The following is a 23,313-nucleotide window of genomic DNA, read 5'->3' on the forward strand; positions in this document are numbered from 1 at the left end:
GACGGGAGGGTTGGCGATCCCAGATGTTAAACTATATTATTAGGCCTCACAGTTGCAGGTGGTTAACGACTGGGTGTACACTGACAGGGACGAGCCCACATATAGAATGGTTATGCCGAGGGGCAATTGTGAACCTCTTCTTTATGTCTGCAGACCACAGAGGTCATGGCCTGAACACACTAAGGTAGTTCTGTACTGTTGGAAGGAGGAAATCCAGCTACTGGGCTGGGAAGGCAAACTAACCGGGAGAACTCCACTGTGGCAGGGTGAGTTGCTGCGTGAAGTGACGACTTTGACGAAGTTTATGGGGTCGCAACAGATTGGCATTGAATACCTAGGCGATGTAGGGAAGAAGGACTCACTCCACACCTTCGACTACCTTCAGAAGGAGTACAGCCTACACCACTCACAGAGATATCAGCAAATACGTCTCCTGCACGCCCTGCGCTCCCATATACCGAGTGGTACATTCATCCAGGATTACTCTTCGATGGAGGATCGGTTATTACTCGACCCCATTGCGGGAAAACCTACATCCACAATCTATCGCAAATTAATAAATAATGTACCCGATCCCCTGGTTAATATCAGAGCGGCATGGGAAAGTGACCTTGGGAGCCTCGATGAGGAAGACTGGCAAGACACGCTCCAGGGTCCTAGAGAGATCACAATCCGCTCTAGGTTTAGGTTAGTGCAGTTCAAAGTCCTTAATCGTACCTACTATCCTCGCCCTCACCTTTATGCATGGGGAAGGTACCAGTCGACGGCCTGTGTGAGGGGTTGTCAGCAGGAGGGCACCTTCTTTCATATCCTATGGGAGTGTCCTGAGATCATTCCATTCTGGACGAAGGTAACAGACACCATGTCTAAGGTAATGGGGTTGACAATCCCGATGGACCCGAAGTGGCTTCTACTGCTGATTAAAGGGGATACCGATTGGTCGAGATATGTGGAACTTTGGCTGGCCTTGGCTGCAGGGGTTGCATAACATTGCCATGGGATGGGGGTGCATGCGCCCCCGCTTTTGGAGGATTGGCAGCGTGACCTCGACTGGTGCCAAAGAGCGGAAGAAACTGTATTCAAAAGCAGGGGGTGCACGAAAAAATGGAAGAAAATATGGGCGCCCCGGCGCAAATATAGAGGAAAGGGTAATCTCTTGGAGGGGTAGTCATACTGAAATGTTGGAGGGCATTTGTGTTTCCCTGATGTGTAATTTCCTGATAACATATGTATTATCTCCCAAGGTGATATTTAGACGGTGTTGTTTTGTACAAACAATGTTAATAAAAAAAGATTAAATAATGTAAATAGAATGCCATAGAAGCCACAATTTTGCATGTAGAGTGCGCTCTAAGGGGAATTTTTAATGTGCGATTTGCTTTTGCATAGCATATTTGAATGCACTTAACTATCCACCTTGCAATACCTGATTTTGATATTGGATTGCCTTCATGTGGTGGAGCAAAAGCAACAAAAAGTTGCTTGGTCTTCCTGAAAGGTTTTGTCCTTTCAATGTAGTATGGTAATGCTCTTTTGACATCTAAGGTGTGAAGAGCACGTTCTGCCACATAATGTGGTTGAGGGAAGAAGACAGGTAACAGATTGGTTGATGTGAAAGGCAGAAATGACTTTAGGTAAAAATTTGGGGTTAGTCCTAAGAACCGCTTTGTTTTGGTGTATTTGTAAAAATGGTTCTTCTATGATTAGTCACAAATCGCTTCCACTTTGCTGCATAGCATGCTCTTGTGGTAGGGCGCTTAGCCCCTTTGATGATATTCATGCAGTCTGGCGGAAGATTAAGATAGCCAAACTCTAGGATTTCAGGTGCCAGATCGCAAAGCTGAGATGACTGGGATCTGGATGTCTTATCCCTCCATGGTTCTGAGTGAAGAGATTGGGAGTAAGGTGTCGTTTTTGGTGAGGAACTACGGATAACTCTAACAGTGTTGTGAACCAGGGTTGTCAGGCCCATGTGGGAGCAACTAGGATTAGTGTCAGGGACTGTTGTCTGAGCCTCCGAACCACAAATGGAATGAGAGAGAGGCGGTAAAGCATAAGTAAGAAAATATCCCTGACCAGTTCCTCTATAGTGCATTTTCGTTGGACAATGGGTGTGGATACCTGGATGCGAAGTTTGGGCATTTTGCCTTTAGGTGGGTGGTAAACAGATCTATCTCTGGGAAGCCCCACATTTGGAAGAATGGGAGAAGAACCAGAGGGTGGAGTTCCCATTTGTGGATCTGTTGTGGTTGACGACTGAGCGGATCTGCAATCTGGTTGTTTACTCCTGGAAGGTGTTCTGCAAGGAGATATATTTTGTGAGGTATGGCCCATCTCCAGATGCTCTGGGCTAGCTGTGAGAGCTGGAGAGAGTGCGTCACCCCTGTTTCTGTATGTAGTACATTGCTATCATGTTGTCTGTGTGAATCAGGACAGCTTTGCCTACTAGATGAAGTTGAAATGCTTTCAATGCTGGAAAAATTGCTTGCAGTTTTAGATGGTTTATGTGGAGTTGTTTCTGTTGCAGAGTCCGAATGCACTGAATGGTAAATTTTTGGAGATGAGCTCCTCAACCAGTGAGCGATGTGTCTGCTGGTAGCACTATTTGTGAAACCAGGTCGACGAATGGCCGCCCCTTGGAAAGGTTTCGTATGTTCCTCCACTGCAGAGAGCGATGGGTGCGGCCGTCCACCAATGCTAGATCTGATAACTGACCTTGAGCCTGGTTCCACTGACGTGCAAGGCATTCCTGTAGGGGACGCATTTGGAGTCTTGTGTAAGGAACAATTCAAGTTCAGGAATTTAAGTTCAGGAATTTATAAAGCGCACTACTCACCCAGAGGGTCTCAAGGCGCTGGAGGGAGGGGTTTACTTTTTATCGAATAGCCATGTTTTCAGTTCTTTTCTGAAGGAGATGTGATTCTGAGTAAGGCGGAGGTGGGTGGGGAGTGAGTTCCAGGTCTTGGCAGCCAGGAAGGAGAAGGATCTGCCACCCATGGTGGTTTTTTGGATGCGCGGGACTGCGGCGAGGGCTTGATTGGATGATCTTAGTTGGCGGGTGGGATAGTAGAAGGACAGTCGGGTGTTGAGGCATTCGGGTCCTAGATTATAAAGGGACTTGTGTGCGTGGGTAAGAAGGCGGAAAGTAATTCTTTTGTTGACGGGAAGCCAGTGGAGGTTTTTTAAGTGACCGGTGATGTGCTCTTGGCGCGGGATGTCTAATATGAGTCTCGCTGATGCGTTTTGGATGCGCTGGAGTTTTTTCTGCAATTTAGTTGTAATTCCGGCGTAGAGTGTGTTGCCATAGTCCAGTCGACTCGCGACCAGTGCATGGGTGACAGTCTTTCTTGTTTCGAGGGGGATCCAGCGGAAGATCTTTTTGAGAATGCGAAGGACGTTGAAGCAGGAGGACGATACGGCGTTGACTTGTCTGGACATTGAGAGGGAGGAGTCTAGAATGAAGCCACGGTTACGTGCATGGTCTGTGGGTGTGGGCGCAGATCCCAGAGCGGAAGGCCACCAGGAGTCGTCCCAAGCTGAGGGGGATGATCCTAGGATGAGCACCTCCGTCTTGTCTGAGTTGAGTTTTAAGCGGCTCTGTTTCATCCATTCGGCTACTTCTTTCATACCTTCGTGAAGGTTGTTTTTGGCGGTGTTGGGGTCTTTGGTGAGGGAAAGGATTAGCTGGGTGTCGTCGGCGTAGGAGATGATGTTGAGGTTGTGTTGACGTGCGATGGAGGCGAGGGGACTCATGTAGACGTTGAAGAGGGTGGGACTGAGTGAGGAGCCTTGAGGTACGCCGCAGATGACTTCGGTGGGCTTTGAGTAGAATGGGGGGAGTCGGACTTTGTGTTCTCCCGGCTAGGAATGAGATGATCCAGTCCAAGGCTTTTCCTTGTATGCCTATGTTGTTGAGGCGTTGTATGAGGGTGTTGTGACAGACAGTGTCGAAGGCGGCGGAGAGGTCGAGTAGAATGAGGGCTACTGTTTCACCATTGTCCAGGAGTGCTCGGATGTCGTCGGTCGCCGCAATGAGGGCGGTTTCGGTGCTGTGTTTGGCTCGAAAGCCGTTCTGTGAAGGATCCAGAGAGTTGTTGCATTCAAGGAAGGCTGCTAGTTGGCTATTGACGGCTTTCTCGATGACTTTGGCCAGGAAAGGGAGTAGGGAAATGGGTCGGTAGTTTTTCAGATCTGAGGGGTCTGCTGTTGGCTTTTTCAGAAGGGCGCTGAGTTCGGCGTGTTTCCATATTTCTGGAAAGGTGGCGGAGTCGATGGAGCAGTTGATGACATCGCGGAGTTGGGGAGCGATGATGGAGTCAGCTTTGTTGAAGATGAAGTGGGGGCAGGGGTCAGAAGGTGAGCCAGAGTGGATTGAGTTCATGAGGCGGATGGTGTCTTCAATGGTGATTGGGTTCCAGGAGTTGAGGTAGTTAGTTGGAGGGGTGGGATCTGAAGTGGGTGGGGTGAGTCGGTCATTGGGAGTATTCTTGAAGCTGTTGTGGATGTCGGCAATTTTGTTGTAGAAGAAGGAGGATAGCGCATCGCAGAGGTCTTGGGAGTTAGTGACGTCGTTGGATGCTGCGGGAGGGTTGGTGAATTCTTTGACGATATTGAAGAGTTCCTTGCTGTTATGAGAATTGTTGTCGAGACGGTTCTTAAGTGCTGATTTCTTGGCGGCTCGGATCAGTTGGTGGTGTTTGCGGGTGGCTGTCTTGAGGGAGTCCATGTTGTCTGAAGTTGGTTCTTTTCTCCAATTCTTCTCCAGGGTGCGGCATGTCTTCTTGGATTTTTTAAGGTCATCATTGAACCAGGGAGCTTTTTTGCTGGATGATTTTGACTGGTGTTTTTTCAGTGGTGCCAGTTCGTCCGCACTGTGGGTAATCCATTGCCTGAGGTTGGTGGCAGCTAGGTCTGGGTCCGTTGCCAGGGTGGGAATGTTTTGGCTGAGTGATGTGAGGAGTTGTTCGGTGGAGATTTTGTTCCATTTTCTTCGGGGAATGTGTTGTAGACGGTTGTGGGTCAGGGTTGTTTTGTAGCTGAAGTGAACACAGCTATGATCCGTCCAGTGGAGGGCTGTAGTGTGATCGAAGGAGATGTGCTTGCTGGAGGTGAAGATAGGGTCGAGCGTGTGTCCGGCTATGTGAGTGGGGGTGTCAACAAGTTGTTTGAGTCCGAGATTGGACAGGTTGTCCAGAAGGGTGGTGGTGTTGTTGTCGAGAATGTTGTCAAGGTGGTAGTTGAGGTCTCCTAGAAGAATGTAGTTCTCGGAGGCGAGGGCGTGCGGGCTGACGAAGTCAGTGATGTCGTCACTGAATTGAGATCGGGTGCCTGGGGGCCTGTAAATGAGTGTTCCTCTCAGTGTGGTCCTGGGGTCGGTGTGGATCTGAAAGTGGAGGTGTTCGGCGGTTGCAAGATTTGCGTCAGAGCTGGTTGTAATTTTGATGGTGTTTCTATGGACGATGGCGATGCCTCCTCCAGTTTTTTTATTGGTGCGGTCTTTTCGAATGATCTTGTAAGTGTCCGGTATGGCTATGGCGATGTCGGGGGCAGAAGATGCATTCATCCATGTTTCAGTAAGGAAGGCGATGTCAGGTGACGCAGTGTCGATTAGGTCCCAGAGTTCGGTTGCATGTCTGTGGACCGAGCGGGTGTTCAGTAGGATGCATTTCAGGTCTTTGGGTTCGGAGCTGTGTGTGGAGGAAGTGTGTTTGGTGAGGGTCCTGACGCAGTTGAACTTACAGGAGAGGCAGGAGAATGCGCCGTGGGTACGTCCTGGGGTAGCTTCGCAGCAAGGTGGGGTGCGTCCGGGGTTGAGGGCGAGGAGTGTAGCGGCGTCATAAGTTATTCTGGGGGGTTGGGAGCGGCATAGAGCAGGGGGACGGGCGCTGGGCGCGGTCCAGGCGCGGACGGGCGTAGACGGGCTTACCTTTGGCGCACCTTCGGCGCGAATTGGGCGCGACCACTGCGTGTGAACGCTGCGCGAGAATGCCTCTGTCATATAAGGATGGAGGAAGGGGAGGGGCGAGGGAGGGTCAGCAGGGAGGCGGGCGGGCTGTGGGGGCCGGGCTCTGAGGCACCAACAACAACAAGCGTAAGATGGCGGCAGCGTAGGGAAAAACGCAACTGGAGGTAGGCTGGGGCTCAGGTGACTGACTGTGCTTGCAGTAGGATCGCGCTATTTAAATTAGCGTTAGAATATCAAGCGCTGTAAATACAATGCCCCCAAATCTTTCCTATGTGTGCAACTATGAGCACCGTGTCAGCAGTTCCCCAGAGGCTTTCAAAATGTCCCAATGAGGTGTAGTATCCCTCGCGCTGCAGCGTTATTCAGAGTAGAAGGCAAATCCGATAATAATGGCAAATCACAACAATGCAGCTTAGAGCAACGATACCGATCAGGAGCAGGGCAAAGGGAGCGACCGCTTCTGAACTGGTCAGGACGGTCAATTCAAATGCAAGACGTCATCATTTCTAGCATGAACACTCGAGCTGGTAACAAGTGTTGAGGCTGAAACTGAGAGATTCGAGTCTGCATGTTGCAGATTCTGACTGGGTTGGGACACGCTAGAGCTCTTTGAGTATTTATTTATTTATTTATTTTTTAGATTTTTATTGCGCGACAATTACCCAAAGGTGTCTCGGCGCATGTGACTATTCAGAAGGACCAATACCCAGAAGCCTTACTGGTTGAATAACCATGTTTTAAGAAGCTTACGAAAGCTGACAAGGTTCGGAGCTGTTTTAATAGTCAGAGGGAGGGAATTCCATAGCTTAGGTGTTGCTACCATGAAACGCCTATCCCCCCAGGTCACAGTTCTGGTTCGGGGAACTGGGAGCAAACAAATGTTTGCGGATCTGAGCTGTCTTTTAGGGCTGTAAATCTGAAAGGCCTCTATCAGAAACCTGGGGCCCATGTCGTGGATAGCCTTGTAAGCAATACAGAGGGCCTTGAACTTGATACGATTTTCCACTTTAAGCCAGTGGAGGTGACGAATGGCTGTGGTGGTCGGATGACGTCGGGGAATGCCTAGCAGAATTCTCGCTGCCGCGTTCTTTATGGACTGAAGTTTATTTAGGACTTGTTTCTGTATTCCAAGACTGGGAGAGGCGGGGGATAAGAAAGATTGGAGATATTCAGGGACCTCATGGTATACTACAATTTGTAGAATTACAGAATAGATATATTTTAGATACAAAGCATTTTTTTAAATATCTCCAAATAAGAAGTTGTTTAACAAATAGAAAAGGAGGGCCTCTTTGTTTCGGAAGAAATGTACTGATGGATCTTATAGAAGCAGGCTCCGACTGTACCATAAAGAGATTCTACTTTGAGATGACAGCATTAAAGAATGATGATATGGAAAAATGGATCAATAAGTGGTCCGAAGATCTGGATATTACCAGCGATATTTTTTCAGAGTCATTAGAGATGGGAAGCAAACTGTTGTGCTCATCATCTCTACAGGCTCAACACTACAAGATTTTATATCATCTGTATTACACACCTGCGAAAATTGCTCAATGGGGGGGTCTATCGGGAACCACCTGTTTTAGGTGTGGTAGTGCAGAGGCGGATATAATACATATTTTTTCTCTTTGCCCACAATTAGATAGTATAAAACAGGATATTGGGAACTTTTTGCAGAATGTATTATCAACTACAATAGAATTAAACCCAGCTGTAATGCTACTAGGAGTTAACCCGGAGGGCCATGTGAATAATGAAAACTTTGTATTTGTGGAAATGGCTATCCTCAGACTACTAGTGGCTTCGGCATGGCTTGATCCTAATCCTCCCACATATCATCAATGGTTGGGCAAGGTGTTATCAATTCAAAAATTAGAATCCGCCATATATGCTAGGAAGGGGAAAAAAGGTAAGAAACTTGGTTTGCAAATATGGGAACCCCTTATTCGATGGAAGCAAGGTTCTGACCATTGATTATTGATTACTGGGGGGGGGAAATCGAGAATGTGGTGTATAGCACTCCGTGTATCTATTGTGTATATGGTTTATCTTGGAATAATTTTGTATGATTTGGTATTGTTCATTTTTATATTCCCATTGTATATATGAATGTGTGCTGTATTACTTTGAATTCTATTGTGCCCTGCTCATGTTTTAAAGGGGGAAAAAAAGGGGGGAAAAAAACCTTCAATAAAAAAATAAAAAAAAAATAAAAAAAGGACTGGTTTCTGAGTGTTAAGAAAAAGGGCGTTCCCATAGTCCATCTTAGAGAATACGTGGTAATTTTTCCTGCAGAAGTCGGAAGATAGGGCACGAGTTTCTTGATTTTCTTTAAGATAAAAAAAAAAAGATGAAACAACTTTGTTTACGTGGTGATTGAAAGACAGCTTATTGTCGAAGACAACTCCCAGGTTTCTGACCTTGGCAACCGGGACAGGCGGGGGACCCATCTGACTGGGCCACCAGATGGATGACCAATCCGGGACAAGGTTGCCAAAGGTCATAACCTCGGTCTTATCCGAGTTGAGCTTCAGACAATTCGTAGACATCCAGGAGCAGACCGCAAGCATTGCTTCCTGGAATTTTGCTGCATCTAATGTAGCTCCTAGATACACTTGTGTGCTGGATGGTTGGAGTTGAGACTTGGTGAGGTTTACAGAGAACCCAATGTCATGAAGCAGTTGGACTGTTTTTTGAGTGTGGCGTAGGCAGCTTCGCTGCGAGCTGGCTTTTATTAGCCAGTTGTCTAAGTAAGGGAAGATGTGAATGTGCAGTCTTAGATGAACCGCGACTAATGCCAGGCATTTTTTTAAAACCCTGGGTGCGGTAGTTACTCCAAATGGGTGAACTTTGAATTGATAATGTTGGCCGTCCACAACAACCTGAGGTATTTCCGCTGAGCAGGGTGGATGGGAATATGGAAGTAGGTGTCCTTTAATTCCAGAGTGGACAGAAAGTCGCCTTGCTGAAGGAGTGGGAGCACCTGTTGGAGTGTAACCATGTGAAAGTGGTCCAACTCAATGTACAGATTTAGTTCTCTGAGGTCTAATATAGGCCTGAGAGAGCCGTCGTTGTTTGGAAATAAAAAGTACAGGAAGTTTATCCCAATTCCCTCGTATCGTAATGGACTGGCTCTATAGTGTGTTTGTCAAAGAGAGAAAGAACCTCTTGCCTTAGAAGGGTAAGATGCTCTGGTGACATTGCATGTGATCTTGGAAGAATATTTGAGGGAGTGTCTGTAAGTTCCAGGTAGTAACCATATTGGATAATTTGAATTCCCTTCTTGTCTGAGGTGATTTAATTCCAGATGGGTAGGAATTGAGAGAGACGTCCCTCAACATGGGTGGAATGATCAGGGGTAGCGGAAGGAAGTCACTGTTTTCTTGTGGGGTAAGTGCGTGTGGAGTTGCCTCTACCGCTTCCCTTACCGTTCTTTCCTCAAAAACCTCCTCTGAAATAACCTCTTGGAGAGGAGGTGTGACAGAGCGCCAGCGGGGGCAGTTCCAAAGGACTCAGGGGGCACCGCTAAGAGCACACTCCCACTGGCCAGGAGGCCAGCCCCTGCCCCGGAAGTTAAAAGGACGAGGCGGAGCAAGTGAGGGCGTTCAAGGAGGATGACGGAGGTGCAGGATCGGCCCCTGAGGACGAGAGCAGCGAGGAAGACCAAGTGGACGAGGAACCGGGAAAGAACACTGCTGCAGATGCAGGAACACCATCAGACGGGAACCGAACAGCAGAGAACGAGAGGAGTGAAGAGGCCGGTGACGGAACCGATTCGGAGGTAGCAGCCCGCGAGGACGAGAAACACCAGGAAGGTACCCCTCGGGAAGGCGCTGAGGATGAGGCAGCCGTGACTCTGTTGCGGGTCACGGTACCAGGCAAGTGACGGCTGGGAAAAGGGGGGTGTGGCAGAGCTAGGCGGTTTGCCGGTGGTATTTATGGGCTATTAGGGTGCGGGGCGGCACGGGTTAAGCTGCGCATCAGGCTGTCTGCAGTGTAAGGAAGCACAGCTAGAAGCACGCACGCATAACTGGGCACACAGCGACCTGAGTGAAGCCAGAACTCATGGTTCCCCTTCCTTCCCTCACGGGTGGATTCCCTCACTTAAACCCCCCCCCTTCTTTTTAGTATGCCTTTGAGCAGCCAGGTGAAGCAACACTGTGCTCTGCAAGATAGTCTCCATTTCACCCAGAGGCCGGGAAAAGTAGTGCAAAAACACCGGGTCTCTAACTGCCTGTTCAAATCTCCATTTTCCCGAGGCGGAGGCCCCAGAAAGCAGCCCACCAGAAGAGCCCCAGAAAGACCAGAAGACCCATGGAGAGACCCCAAGGCCACAGACTTGAAACCTAACAGACTCACAAGGCAGGCAAAGAAAATACCTATTGGATTACATATCAATAAAATACGGTGTTTCACCAAAGCCCTAACCGTGCGTCATTTCTGGTATGTGACAGGAGGATTGGTTGTTGCCCTTGTAAGAGGAGGAGGGATTTTCAGTGAATACAGTTTTGGAACCACCCCTATAAAAGGAGCGGTGAAAGAAACCCTAGTGGCAGGTAACTGCAAAGTCACCATGGACTTTGCGACCTCGGTGTCTTTTCTCATTTTTTCCAGCAAGGCATCAACTGCTGGGCCAAAGAGATGCTCCTTGTCGAATGGTTGGTTGAGGATGAAGGTTTGCACCTCTGGCTTGAAGCCTGATATTCTCAACCAAGAATGCCTGCGTAAGAGTATACTTGTGTTCACTGCCTGAGCTGCTGTGTCTACTGCGTCTAGGGCACACCTGATGGATGTATTAGTGATAAGTTTACCTTCGTAGATAAGGTCAGTAGCCCTAGATTTGTGTTTGTCAGGTAAATATTGTATGAGTTTTTCTAACTCATCGATAAGCCCTATCATAACGAGCCAGCAGAGCTTAAGCATTTGCAATGCACCAGTGATTTGCTGCCTGTAAAGCCACTCTTTTGCCTGAGGCATCAATAAGCTCAGACTCCTTATCAGGAGGAGGAGCCTCACCTGTGGTTTGTGAGTTGGCTCTCTTGCAAGCGTTGATGACAGCAAGAGTATGTTATCTCCAGGTGGGAAGGGTCTGGAGGGATACAAATCAGGGTCATTGTCTGTATTTGGGTCCGTATGGTAATCCTCCCATGGGTCAATGTCCTGTGGCCTAAACTGAACTTCATCCCTGTTACACTGTGGGTCAGGTGAAAGTGGTGGTGAGTTTGATGGTGTGATAAGCAAATTGGGATCAGTGGGAGAAGGAGGTGGAATGTAAGGGGAGAAGGGTTAGTCCCCATATTCTTCTTTTGAGAGCAATATGGTAGTCCTCTGGTAGGTCAATCTTCTTTTTTTTTGTTGAAAAAGTAGAATGAGTATATCCTGTTTCAGGGTTGATCACAAGTTTTTTCTGCTTCGGATCCGTAAGCGGGGCATCAGTCCGAGTATCTTTAGACGGAGTGTCTTTTTCTTTAGTTGCCGGTTCCAGCATCGAAGGTTTTGGCTCTGAGCCTTTCGGTGTGGAAGGTGGAATCTTTGGCAACGGTGGTATTGTGACCAACACATGTTTGGATTTGGGTTTTGGTGCCGGAGTGGGATCGGCTTGAGCCCGAGCCGGAAGGCTTAACTTTCTGTTTCGGAGCCGGGCCCTAGGGCGGGGCGTCGGAAACTTTTTGTCGGTGCCGACCTTGGCCCGAGGGCAGAGGGGGAACCGGAGCCTTAGTTTTATGTTATTGAGGGGGCTTCTCTTCTTCCATGTCGGAGTCTACTTCAGACACAGAGATATGTTCTTCCTCCTCTGCTCCTTGAGCTTGATGTTCTGTGTCGGAATCTTCGCCGAAGATGTCCAGTGCGGAGCCGCTCTGGTGTTGCATCTCGTGACGTCAAGCCCGACGGTCACAAAGTGTCTTCTTCGATCGAATCGATGGACACGTGTTGCAGTCTTTCTCGTCGTGTTCCGGGGACAAACAGAGGTTGCACATTTCAGGCAAGTCGGTGCGTGGAAATGTAGCCTGACACCCAGGACATAACTTGAAGGGAGTCCGTTCCACCGAATGCTAATGCGGTCAGCGTGGGTAAGACCGACGGCCTGCCACGAGTTTTCCGATGTGAGATAATACGTGACAAATAGGGAACCGCGATCGCTAACAATACCGTCGAGGGTATTGGATTGCATGTTGAGGGGTTCTGAGAAACGGTGCCTAACGGGAGCGCAGCAATACACATTCAAAGTAGATGGCAGAAAAAAACAATCTAAAGATGGAGTCGATGCCCATGCACACGATCACCGAAAGGAGGAGTCACCTACCTCGTGACTGGAAAGACTTCTTGGAACAAAAACAAAGAGCAAACATCCGGACCCAACATTAGATGGCGAGCTATGCACTGCATATGATCTACAGCTCATATGCCTGGAACATGAATTTTAGTCCTTGGTTGAAGGAGGGAGCTGTAGGCCTAGTGAGCTGGCTGTAGCCTTGCAAATCTTGAACCGCTCCCGAGCAGAGCCAGTTTTGTCTCTAAACAGCCACACCCCATCAAAAGGGAGATCCATCAGGTTGGCCTGGACATCGGAGAAGTTGGATGTTCCATGCCAATCATGACGTTGAACAGTAATGAAGTACCTATGGGTCAAGCCACGGAATCTGCAGTGTCCAGTCCAGGCTTGATTATGTGACAAGAAGTATTCTGCCTGAGCAAAGATGAGTTTGTGGAAGGAAAATGCTACTTACCAGTATGCATCTGTTCTTGGCATGTAGAGCTGCAGATTCTTACACTGTGCATTAGATCGCCACCTGGTGTTGGGCTCAGATGATTGCATGTTGTTGTCGTCTTGGAAGAAGTCTTTGTAGTCACAAGATAGGTGAATCCTCCCTTGGACGATAGTGCGCATGGGCATCGGCTCCATCCTTAGATTGTTTTTCGCCATGATGGGAAATGATGGAGTTTGTAGAAAGAAGAAAGGATGTCCATGCGTGTATATCTAATTAAGATAGAACTGGAACAGATGCAGGCCCCGGGGAGGCGAGAGGGCATGTAAGAATCTGCAGCTCTACAAGCCAAGAACAGATGCATACTGTTAAGTAGCATTTTCCGTTCGAGGCATATGAGCTGCAGATATTACACTGTGAATCGATTGTACAGCAGTGTCTCCCCTAGCAGTGGTCACCTGTATCTGTTGCAGTAGTTTGAAAGAGGGTTTTGAGGACAGCTTGGCCTACTGAAGCTTGCTGCTTAGCTTGCACATCAACACAATAATGTTTATTGAAGGTGTGTGTTGTAGACCTAGGAGGAATAATTATTTTTAATCATTCCATAAAAGTTTTGATTGCAGGTACTCTAAATAACGACATATGTTGTCTGTTTTGTAGATATGCTGCAATGGCTGCAAGATGCAAATGTATAGATAAAGATGCTAGATTACATCTTTGTAAATGGAGAAGGTAACATATGATATTTAGGATGGAAGCATCCAGAGGATCAATTTGATTGTTAGTGCAGTAAATGGCAAATCTTTTCCATTTTGCAGCATAGCACGCTCTAGTAGTAGGTCTTCTGGCTTCTTTAATGATATTCATACAGTCTGGTGGTAGGTTAAGGTAACCAAACTCTAAGACTTCAGGAGCCAGATCGCCAGATTCAGTTGACTTGGATCTGGATGCCTGATGTCTCCATGGGTCTGCGTTAGCATTGATGGTGTCAGAGACAGTCTTTGGTGTGGAACTAGAGAGATTTCTAGCAGTGTGGTGAACCACGGTTGGCATGCCCATGTGGGAGCTACCAGGATCAATTTGAGAGACTGTTGTCTGAGCTTGCGTACTACTATTGGTATTAGTGGGGTTGGCGGAAAAACGTACGCAAATCTGCCTGACCAGTTCATCCATATCGCATTGCCCTTGGACAACGGGTGTGGAAACCTGGCGGCGAAGGTTGGGCATTTTGCGTTTTCGTTTGTGGCAAACAGTCTATGTCTGGATGACCCCACTTGTGAAAGAATGGTTGAAGAACTTGCAGATGTAGTTCCCATTCATGAATCTGTTGTGTCTGTCGACTGAACAGATCGGCTATCAGATTGTGAACTCCTGGAAGGTGTTCTGCAAGCAGATATATGTTTTGTGGAATGGCTCATCTCCAAATGTTTTGTGCGAGCTGGGACAGTTGCAGGGAGTGTGTGCCTCCTGGTTTCTGTATGTAGTACATGGCTGTCATGTTGTCCGTCCGGATTAAGACAGCTCTGTTTTGTATGTGTACTTGGAAGGACTTTAGTGCCAGAAAAATCACTAGCAACTCTAGGTGATTGATGTGAAGCATCCTCTGTTGAGCAGTCCATCTTCCCTGAGTTGTGTGGTGGAGAAGATGTGCTCCCCATCCTGTCAGGGATGCGTCTGATGTCAGTACTATTTGTGGAACAGGCTCTAGGAACGGCCGCCCTCTGGACAAGTTTTTGGTGTTCCACCACTGCAGAGAGCGATGCGTGCGGCTGTTCACCAACACCGGGTCTGCTAGTTGTCCTTGTGCCGGATTCCACTGATGTGCTAGACCAGTGTTTCCCAAACTGTGGTCCGCGGACCCCCAGGGGTCCCTGACACATTCCCAGGGGGTCCGCAGACAGCAGTTTTAAAAGCACTGCAAAGTATCTTGTTTAATTAGTAGTTTTCAAAGAACAATAAAAGTGTCAAGATAATGACAGTGATTAATTTCCCTGCTGGAGAGACATGAGAGTTTTGTCCAGTGGCAGCTGTGATTGAACTAATGTAGCACAGAGGGTTAATATGCCTACTGCAAAGAACGAAAGCCATGCATTTTAAAAAACAGTATTTGATATGCATCGGTCAGTGGGTTACTGCTTTTGTCAGAGAGATTCTTTTGTTACAGTGCAGTTCATAAGTGACAATCATAATCTAGCACAGTGACCAAAAAACTGTCATCAAACAGCTGCTTGCAAACTGCAAGGTACAAGTTAGTGACATGTTTTTTCTCAGTCTTTCAGTATCCTGATGCTTCTAAAAAGGTTTATTTGGGTGCAAATACATTTTTATAGTTAAAGTCAATGCTAATCACTGTGTTATGTTATGAATCCTGAGTTTGTGCTTCTCCAGACCAGCACTCCTTAAGTTTGTGCTTCTCCAGACCAGCTTCCTTGGCTTAACAACACACTCCACTGTTTCAGAAACGCTGGGCTGCACCATATTTACAAGAATATAGTACAGCCCTGCGTTTCTCTTGTGCTGGCGCTACACTTAACAGGCGAAGATTGTTTATGTACAGGAAGGTCCCCCTTCCTGCACATAAACAATCTTGAAATGTTATTTTGTCACTTCTATGTGTGCTGCTTAATGCATCACACATGGAAGTTACAAAATGTCATTTTTTTAAAGATTGTTGATGTGCAGGAAGGGTCGCCTTCCTGAACAAACAATCCAAGACGTTTTGCAAAAACAAGGAGAAATGAAGCATTTCTCTTTGTTTCGCCAAGTTAAGACCAGGTTTTCCCTGTCTTCATTTTGGCGCTGCTTCCCATTTACGCTGCTCTTGTAAATAGGGGGGCAGCGTCAAATCAATGGGTGTAGCAGGGTAAACGCCCACCGCAACACCCACTTCCCACTCCTTTCACGCTAAGCATTGTGTGAAAAGGGGTTTTATTTACAAGGAACCGTTAAGCCATGTTAAGTGGCTTAACATTGCCTTGTAAATAAGGCAAAGCCCCTATCGCCACGGGAACGTCTCAAAAAATGATGTTGCCATGGTGATAGGGGCTTGTAAATATGCCCCTAAAATCATTAGTAATTTGAGTATTTGTTTTGTGTGCACATGTGTGTTAATTGTTTTCCGAATTACTGTTTTAATGTTTGAAATTTAAATCCTACAAATTGCTTGGGGGTCCCCGGCTTCCATTGGTGACTCAATGGGGGTCCTCAGGAGTCAAAAGTTTGGGAACCACTGTGCTAGACATTACTGCAATGGACGCATTTACAGTCTTGCATATGGTACAATAAAAATGCAAGATGCCATCATGCCTATTACTTGCATGAACACTCTGGCTGAGAGAGAGTGTTGGTTTTGAAACCTTGTAATTAAGGCTTGAATGCTCTGTATCCTGACTGGACTGTGATAAGCTAGAGCTGTATTGGTGTTTATGGTAGCCCCCAGGTATTGATGTACATGAGAGGGCTGTAGATGTGACTTGGTGTAGTTTATTGTAAACCCCAAGTTGTGAAGTGTCTGAATTGTGTGAGATGTGTGTTGAACACGCTGGTTGAATGACTTGGCCTTTATGAGCCGATCGTCTAAGTATGGGAAGACATGAATCTGTTGTCTTCTGAGATGTGCTGCTACTACTGCTGGTATTCACTTTGTGAACACTCTGGGTGCTGTTGTTACCCCGAATGGAAGGACTTTCAATTGATAGTGTTGACCTTCTAGCACAAACCTGAGATACTTCCTGTGAGAAGGATGTATGGGAATGTGAAAATAGGCATCTTAGAGGTCTAGTGGAGTGAGGAAATCGCCTTGTTCCAATAATGGGAGCACTTGTTGTAAAGTGATCATGTGAAAATGATCTGAGTGTATATAGAGATTGAGAGGTCTCAGATCTAGAATTGGTCTTAGTGTCCCATCCTTTTTGGGTATTAGGAAGTAGAGTGAGTAGACCCCTGTTCCTTGATGTTGCAATGGAACTAGCTCTATTGCATCTTTTTGAAGCAATGAGAGAACCTCTTGCTGGAGCAGCGTTAGATGTTCTGTGGACATTGGACGCTGTCTGGGTGGTATATTTGGAGGGGTAGTTGTAAGCTCTAGTCAGTAACCATACTGGATAATCTGTCTTACCCACTTGTCTGTTGTGATGGAATTCCAGACAAGTAGGAACTGTGTTAATCTCCCCCCTACATGAGTGGTATGCTGTTGGGGAGTTATTGCCTCCTCTATAGTATCCTTTATTAGAGGATGAGTTTGTATTAGTTTTAAAGGAAGCTGAATTGTCTGCTCCAGCTTGTTTGGAGCCTCCTCTGTAAAAGGAGCGACGAAAAGAGCCTCTTGCTTGGGTGGCAAAGCTCCCATAGACTTGGCTGTATCAGTGTCTCTTTTCATTTTTTCTATAGCTGTGTCTACTTCTGGACCAAACAACTGTTGTTGGTTGAATGGGTGATTTAAGATAGTAGTCTGTACCTCTTGCTTAAATCCTGAAATGCGTAGCCACGCGTGATGTCTAAGAAGGACACTGGTGTTTATTGCCCTGGATGCAGTGTCTGCTACATCTAGTGCGTATTTAATAGAGGCATTAGATATAAGCTCACCCTCTTGTATGAGGTAATCTGCTTGTGAATGAATGAATGAATGAATGAATGAATGAGATATTTATTGAGCGCACTGTGGCCAAGCGGCTTCCTGGCGCTGGGAGCTCTAAACAACAGAGACAGACAGGGCCGAGGAAGTTAGCAGATGTAGGCCTGGGCAAACAAGAAGGTTTTGAGCGCTTTGCGGAAGTGTGAAAAGATGGGGATTGAACGCATAGATAGAGGAAGGGAGTTCCAGAACCGGGGGGCAATCACAGAAAATCTTGTACCACCAGTGCGGGATTTGCGAAAACGAGGAACAGTGAGGAGGGCGGAAGTAGATGAACGGAGGGTACGGGCAGGGGTATGAGTGGAGATCAGGGTATTGATGAATGCCGGAGCAGAACGATCAACAGCCCGGAAAACTAGGCATCCTAGTTTAAATAGGGATCTCTGCAAAACAGGTAACCAATGAAGTGATTTAAGGACAGGAGTGATGTGGTGGGTTTTGGGAAAATGAAAAAATAAGACGGGCAGCCTGATTCTGGATTGCTTGAAGACGGCGAGTTTCAGAGGTGGGGATGCCCACGAACAAGCTGTTTCCATAATCAAGGCGGTAGGTAATGAGGGCCGAAATGATAATTTTAAGGGATTCGGGGAAAAAAAAACGGGAGATTTTTCGGATCAAGCGGAGGGAGAGGAAACAGGAGGACACTATAGAGCTAACCTGTGCATGCATTGACAGGTCCTGGCTGACCTTGATGCCCAGCGTTTTAACAGAGGAAACCGGAGTAGGAGGGGGGCCAAGGATGGGGGGCCAGAAAGCAGAAGACCATGGACTGGATGAGCCACCAGTCAAGACGAGCTCAGTCTTGTCCGGATTGAGCTTGAGATGATTGGCGCTCATCCAGCCAGAAATAAAGACCAGAGTGGAACGGAAAAATGAAAGGGAGTGAGAAGAGGAGGAGAGGTCAAAAACGAGCTGGAGGTCATCTGCGTAATTGTACACAGAGACCCCCAGATCAAGAAGAGAAATAATGAGGGGACGAATATAGAGGTTAAAAAGAAGAGGAGAGAGAGAGGAGCCTTGAGGAACTTGTGCCTTATATTGATCAGGTAGATGTTGTAAGAACTTCTCTAGCTGATCATAGTGAGCCCCGTCATATCTTGCTAGGAGGGCCTGTGTGTTAGCAATGCACCATGCATTACTAGCTTGGGCAGCTATTCTTTTCCCTGAAGCATCTATTATTTTGGACTCTATCAGGAGGTGGTGCTTCTCCTGATGTTTTTGAGTTTGTCCTTCTCCTAGCGTTTGAAACTACTAGGGAGTATAAGGGTAGCTGTCCCTTAATGTAAGCAGGATCCCCAGGAGCTGCTCTGTACTTTTTTTCTATCCTTGGGTTTATGATTCTAGCCTGTACAGGAACTTTAAACACTTCTGGGGCATGTTTAATAACTCCTATAATCATTGGCAGTATTTGCACAGATTTTTGGGAATGTTCAAAAGTGTCTAGTAAAAAATCCTCTTCTGCCTCATCTGAATGCATGGTGATATTGTGATAAATGGCAGCCCTATGAATTAAGTGTCCAAACCCAATATTGTCTTCTGGGGGAGAAGGTTTAGATGGATAAATATGTGGGTCAGGAATATCTGGTATATCCTATGGGTTTGGATACTCCCAGTCTGGTGAACCTGTTGGGTAGGGAAAAGGGTCATCTGGGTCTTTCCCTCCCCCCATGCTATACTGATCATCATCAGCATCCTGAGGAGGTGTATGTTGTGGAGAATGCAGAGGAGAATTTTGAGGTGAAATGTTTAAAACGAGAGAGGGAGATGCAGGAGAAGAAGGGTGCATAGGAGATGTGGCAGAGTCCTTCCTGACAGGCACTGAAGGTGTAGGTGCTGTATCTGACTTCCTCTTCCTGTGTGGTGTGGTGGAAACATGTCCTGTTTCTGGGTCTATGTATACCCTCTTTTGCAGAGGATCGGGTCTGAAAAGCTCTCCTTCATAAAATGCTTTTGGCACCAATTTTTTCGGCTCCGGGCCTGGTTTCTGTTTGTCTTTAGCCTTAGGAGTTGTTGTATAGTCCTGTGGTGTACTTTTCTGCACCAAAGGTATCTTCTTCGGAGTCGAGGCCTGGTTCGAGGGCTTGGAGGCATCGGAAGCAGGTTTTGTGGGCTTCGGCACCGAAGATTTTGGGGTGGAAGCTGGTTTCATTGGTTTCGGTGCCGTATTGTCTTTATGAGTCAAAGGTTTCTGGGTCTTTTTCGGAACCGGGACTTCTTTCGGTTTCGGTGCCGAGGGAGCTGGTCGTATCGCCATGTGCGGTTTCCTCGGTAAGGAGCTACTGGAAGGCTTTCATATTTTCTTCAGAGCCGGGCTCGATGGTGAGGCTTTCGAAGCAATGTCTTGGTCTCGACTGGGCCCCGAAGGCGGAGTTTTGACCTTAGCCTTTGGTTTAGGTGATTGGGCTGGGGTAGGGGCAGTCGTACTCACGCGATGACCTGATGGTATGGAGTCATCGGCGTCGTCTGCCTCAGATTAATTCTGGAGATCATCGGAATCTTCCTCGGGGACACATGGACCTTCGTCGAAGATATCCACTGGTTCCGGAGCTGATCTCTGCATGTCGCGTCAACGGGCCCTCCGATCTCGAATGGTCGTCTTGGATCGAAAGGACGCACAAGCTGTGCAGCTCGACTCGTCGTGTTCAGGTGATAAACACAGCTTACACACCTCGTGATGGTCGCTGTGTGGAAATTTTGCTCCACACCTGGGGCATTTTTTGAATTGTGTCCTTTCCATGAGGTGTAGGCCTCACCGCGTGGGTTGGCCAGACGGCCCGCGTCGACGACCGGAATCGAAGTGATGAGGTCGAGTCTATGTATATTGAAGTTAAAGTTTGTTTTTAGAAAGTTTTGCGAGTCAAAGTCTTTGAAAAGTCGATTTTCGAACTGGAGCGGAAAAGTTGCATCCGATCCCAGTGGCGGAAAATAACAATCTAAGGATGGAGCCGATGCCCATGCGCACTATCGTCCAAGGGAGGAGTCCCCTATCTCGTGACTACAAAGACTTCTTCCAAGACGACAACAACATGCAATCATCCGAGCCCAACACCAGATGGCGATCCAATGCACAGTGTAAGATCTGAAGCTCATATGCCTCGAACATAGTCTTTCATGTCAGCTGGGACATGCGGCAGAATCATTTGGCCATGTCCCAGAAGACACGGTTGAAGAAGGCAGTATGTTAAGGCCACACTCCCTGCAGAAAAGGCCTTTTTGCTCTAAGCTACCAGGCACTTCGACTCCCTATCAGAGGGAAATGTTGGGAAAGCACTCTCCAGAATGAGCCCCAGGATAGGAAGCGTGCATGACGAGGCTCTCCAGGGAAGGGTGTGTAGCGAGGAATGCTAAATGCTACAGAAATGGTAGATAACAGCGACCCATGAGCCTGTTGAACGCCGGAGTAGAAGAAAGTTTCTACCATGCTGGGTTCGAGCAAAGCTTCATTAAAAGGGAGAAAAGGTTCTGATGAGGCAGAAGAGAGCAGGAGGACCTCAGTGAGGTTATTTGTCTTTGTTTCCGTTGTTGGTAGTTGCAAGTCCAAGGATTCCGCAGCTTGCAACATGTCCTTATGCAATGACCACTTCAGGTGTTGGTGGGAGATTTTGGGAGTCCATAGCAAGCTCAGGAGAAGTGTCCAAGCCACTTGCTGAGGACATGGCCTTGGAATTGTAGAAGGTGCTGGTACAGGTCATCACAAGGAAGGTACTCCACGTGATCAAAGTTTGTTTCAAAACCTCATGGAGTCTGGTTCTATAAGCCTCCTCTTTTAACAGCCACGGGCATCTCTGTGAATGCATCTGGGGCTCGTAGTTGGGCTATGGTGTCTCCTGCGCCATATCTGGAGCATGATGCAAAAGTGGTAGAAGTGGCGGTGGGTGCATAGTCCACAGCATCGGTTGCATCGCTGTATATCGGAGCACCTGGTCAGATCGTTGTGGCCAAGGCACTGGATCCAACTGAGGGGCACCGAAGAAACATTGGTAGTCATGTCGGTGTGGACCGCTGGATATGGTCATACCCTTAGCTAAAATAGAGTATATAGCATTACGGAATACTTCTGCATTCGATTCTGAAATCGGGAACTTTGGGAAGGTTAGCCCTGCCGCCAAATTCTTGTGTGGTGGAGGTGCAGATGCTGAGGGTTATATGAATGACAGATGTATGTTTGGAGCTGTGTTCATAGGAGGAGCAGGGCTGTGCAGAGATGGGTTTGCTTTGGGTTCTGAGGACGAAAGTCCTGTGGGAGACAGAGATCAACCAGCGAAGTTACCGCTAGCGTTTTTCTTGTCTATTTTCCTGTGTTGTCTGTTTTGTTGCTATTGAAGAGGATGAGGGAGACAGCGAATGGTACAGAGACCCCTTCCGGTGTTGATGGCCTTCCTTAGCCCTGGCCATGAAAAGCTTGGCCTAACGCTCCTTTATGACCCTAGGATGCATGCCGAGGCACGACAAATAGGCCTTAGAGTCATGGCCAGACCCTAAACACCACAAACTGTGTGGGAATCCAAAACAGAAACCTGTCCCTCACAACCCAATCCCTACATGGTTTGAACCCTGATATTTTTAGGAGGCTAGGAGGAGAGAAGGACCTGCAAAATAATTTGCTTGGAAACTTCCTCAGAGAGAAGGAAGCACCAGATCCGTGCCATAGGTGTGGGAAAGAAGGGGACTGACCTCTGCGAACAAGGCAGCACCTTATGGTCTTACTTGACATCACTTCCTGCATCGACTGGGACCAGTACCCTCTATTAGAGACTTCATAGCTTTGAAGTTTTCCTGATCAAGTCTGACGCCTGGGATTTGTTCTACAGGTGAGGAATCTGCAGGTAGAAGTATTCATAAGAATGAAAAAGAACTAAAAAGACTGTGAGCATCATTTATACTTCGGGGGTGGCCTACCAGGTTAACAGAGGTTAACCTTCCACTCACTGGCGGGTATCTGTCCTCCAAATTTAGACATCAAGAACAGCATACGGGAATCTCTGCGCCGTAAGTAGAAATGCCACTGTGGCAGCTCCCTGAACAACAAAACTTTTGTAAGCTGGCATCATGTGCGTGGCTTGCATATAGAGACCTCTGTACAATTTCCCTACAATAAACCGCCAAGCTTGCATTGTCGTCCTGGGAAAGGTAAACAAGTGACTGCTGTTTCATCCTTAAAAAGACTGATAACTATCATGGTGCCCATCACTGTACCCTAATGGACTATCAAACTTTGCAGTTCCCTCAACAGTAAATGGGGTAGGAGAACTGCAAGTTTTGTGGAACAATGTAGCCACCTTTTTATGGCAATTGTACCTTTCCGCCAAACTATAAATGACGCTCTGAATCCCAAAAGGCCAAGAATAAAAAAAAAATCCTTTGAGAGAAGGAGCAGCAATAGGTACTTAACATAAAAATCATTCTTGCAGGATAGCAGGATGCTTTCAAATGCCCCAGTCCCCAAATGCCAAATTCAATGAATCCACAAAGGTCTAGAAAACACTATAGGGAAGGGTTTGCAGATAGTTGAGGTTTTGTCTCTTCAAGAAAATGGGATTGTTGATGAGCCTTCTCAAATTAAGGACAATTATCACTCCAAAAGAGTATTTTTGAAGAGCAGCTTGGTGGCCAGTGAACATTCTACTGTTCTGAATCATAAAGCTTCTTTTACTGGAGCACATATTTTTTAATTATTTGTTTTTCTGTTTTAGTTTTTTAAATAACATGCAGTCACATCAAGCAGTCTGAGATCCAGGTAACCAGCAACTGAGAGACAACCTGGGATCCTAAAGCCACCAGTCATTTGAAATGTTTTTATTTTATCAGCCTACCAACGTAATGACAGAAAGAAGCAGGGAATGACAGTGTTTGTATGTGCTTTCATGCAGATGCCCACACAAATAAATACACAATGATATAAAATATCATATTTCAACTATATATACAATGTGATGCATACGACAACTACAACCTGGAAGTTAAGTTCTGCTGAGAGTTCCATGTTGCGGTATGTAAAATCTGGA

The 23,313-nt window shown here is 47.0% G+C and overlaps 1 protein-coding gene across 2 annotated transcripts in view; it reads right to left on the minus strand.

Annotated features, from left to right (window-relative positions):
- CHD2 (chromodomain helicase DNA binding protein 2) overlaps nucleotides 1-23,313 on the minus strand; it is a 2,197,496-nt gene that overhangs the window by 1,809,964 nt on the left and 364,219 nt on the right. The window lies entirely within an intron of this gene.

The sequence above is a fragment of the Lissotriton helveticus genome, chromosome 3_1 (assembly GCF_964261635.1).
Source record: "Lissotriton helveticus chromosome 3_1, aLisHel1.1, whole genome shotgun sequence".
Lineage (NCBI taxonomy): Eukaryota > Metazoa > Chordata > Amphibia > Caudata > Salamandridae > Lissotriton > Lissotriton helveticus.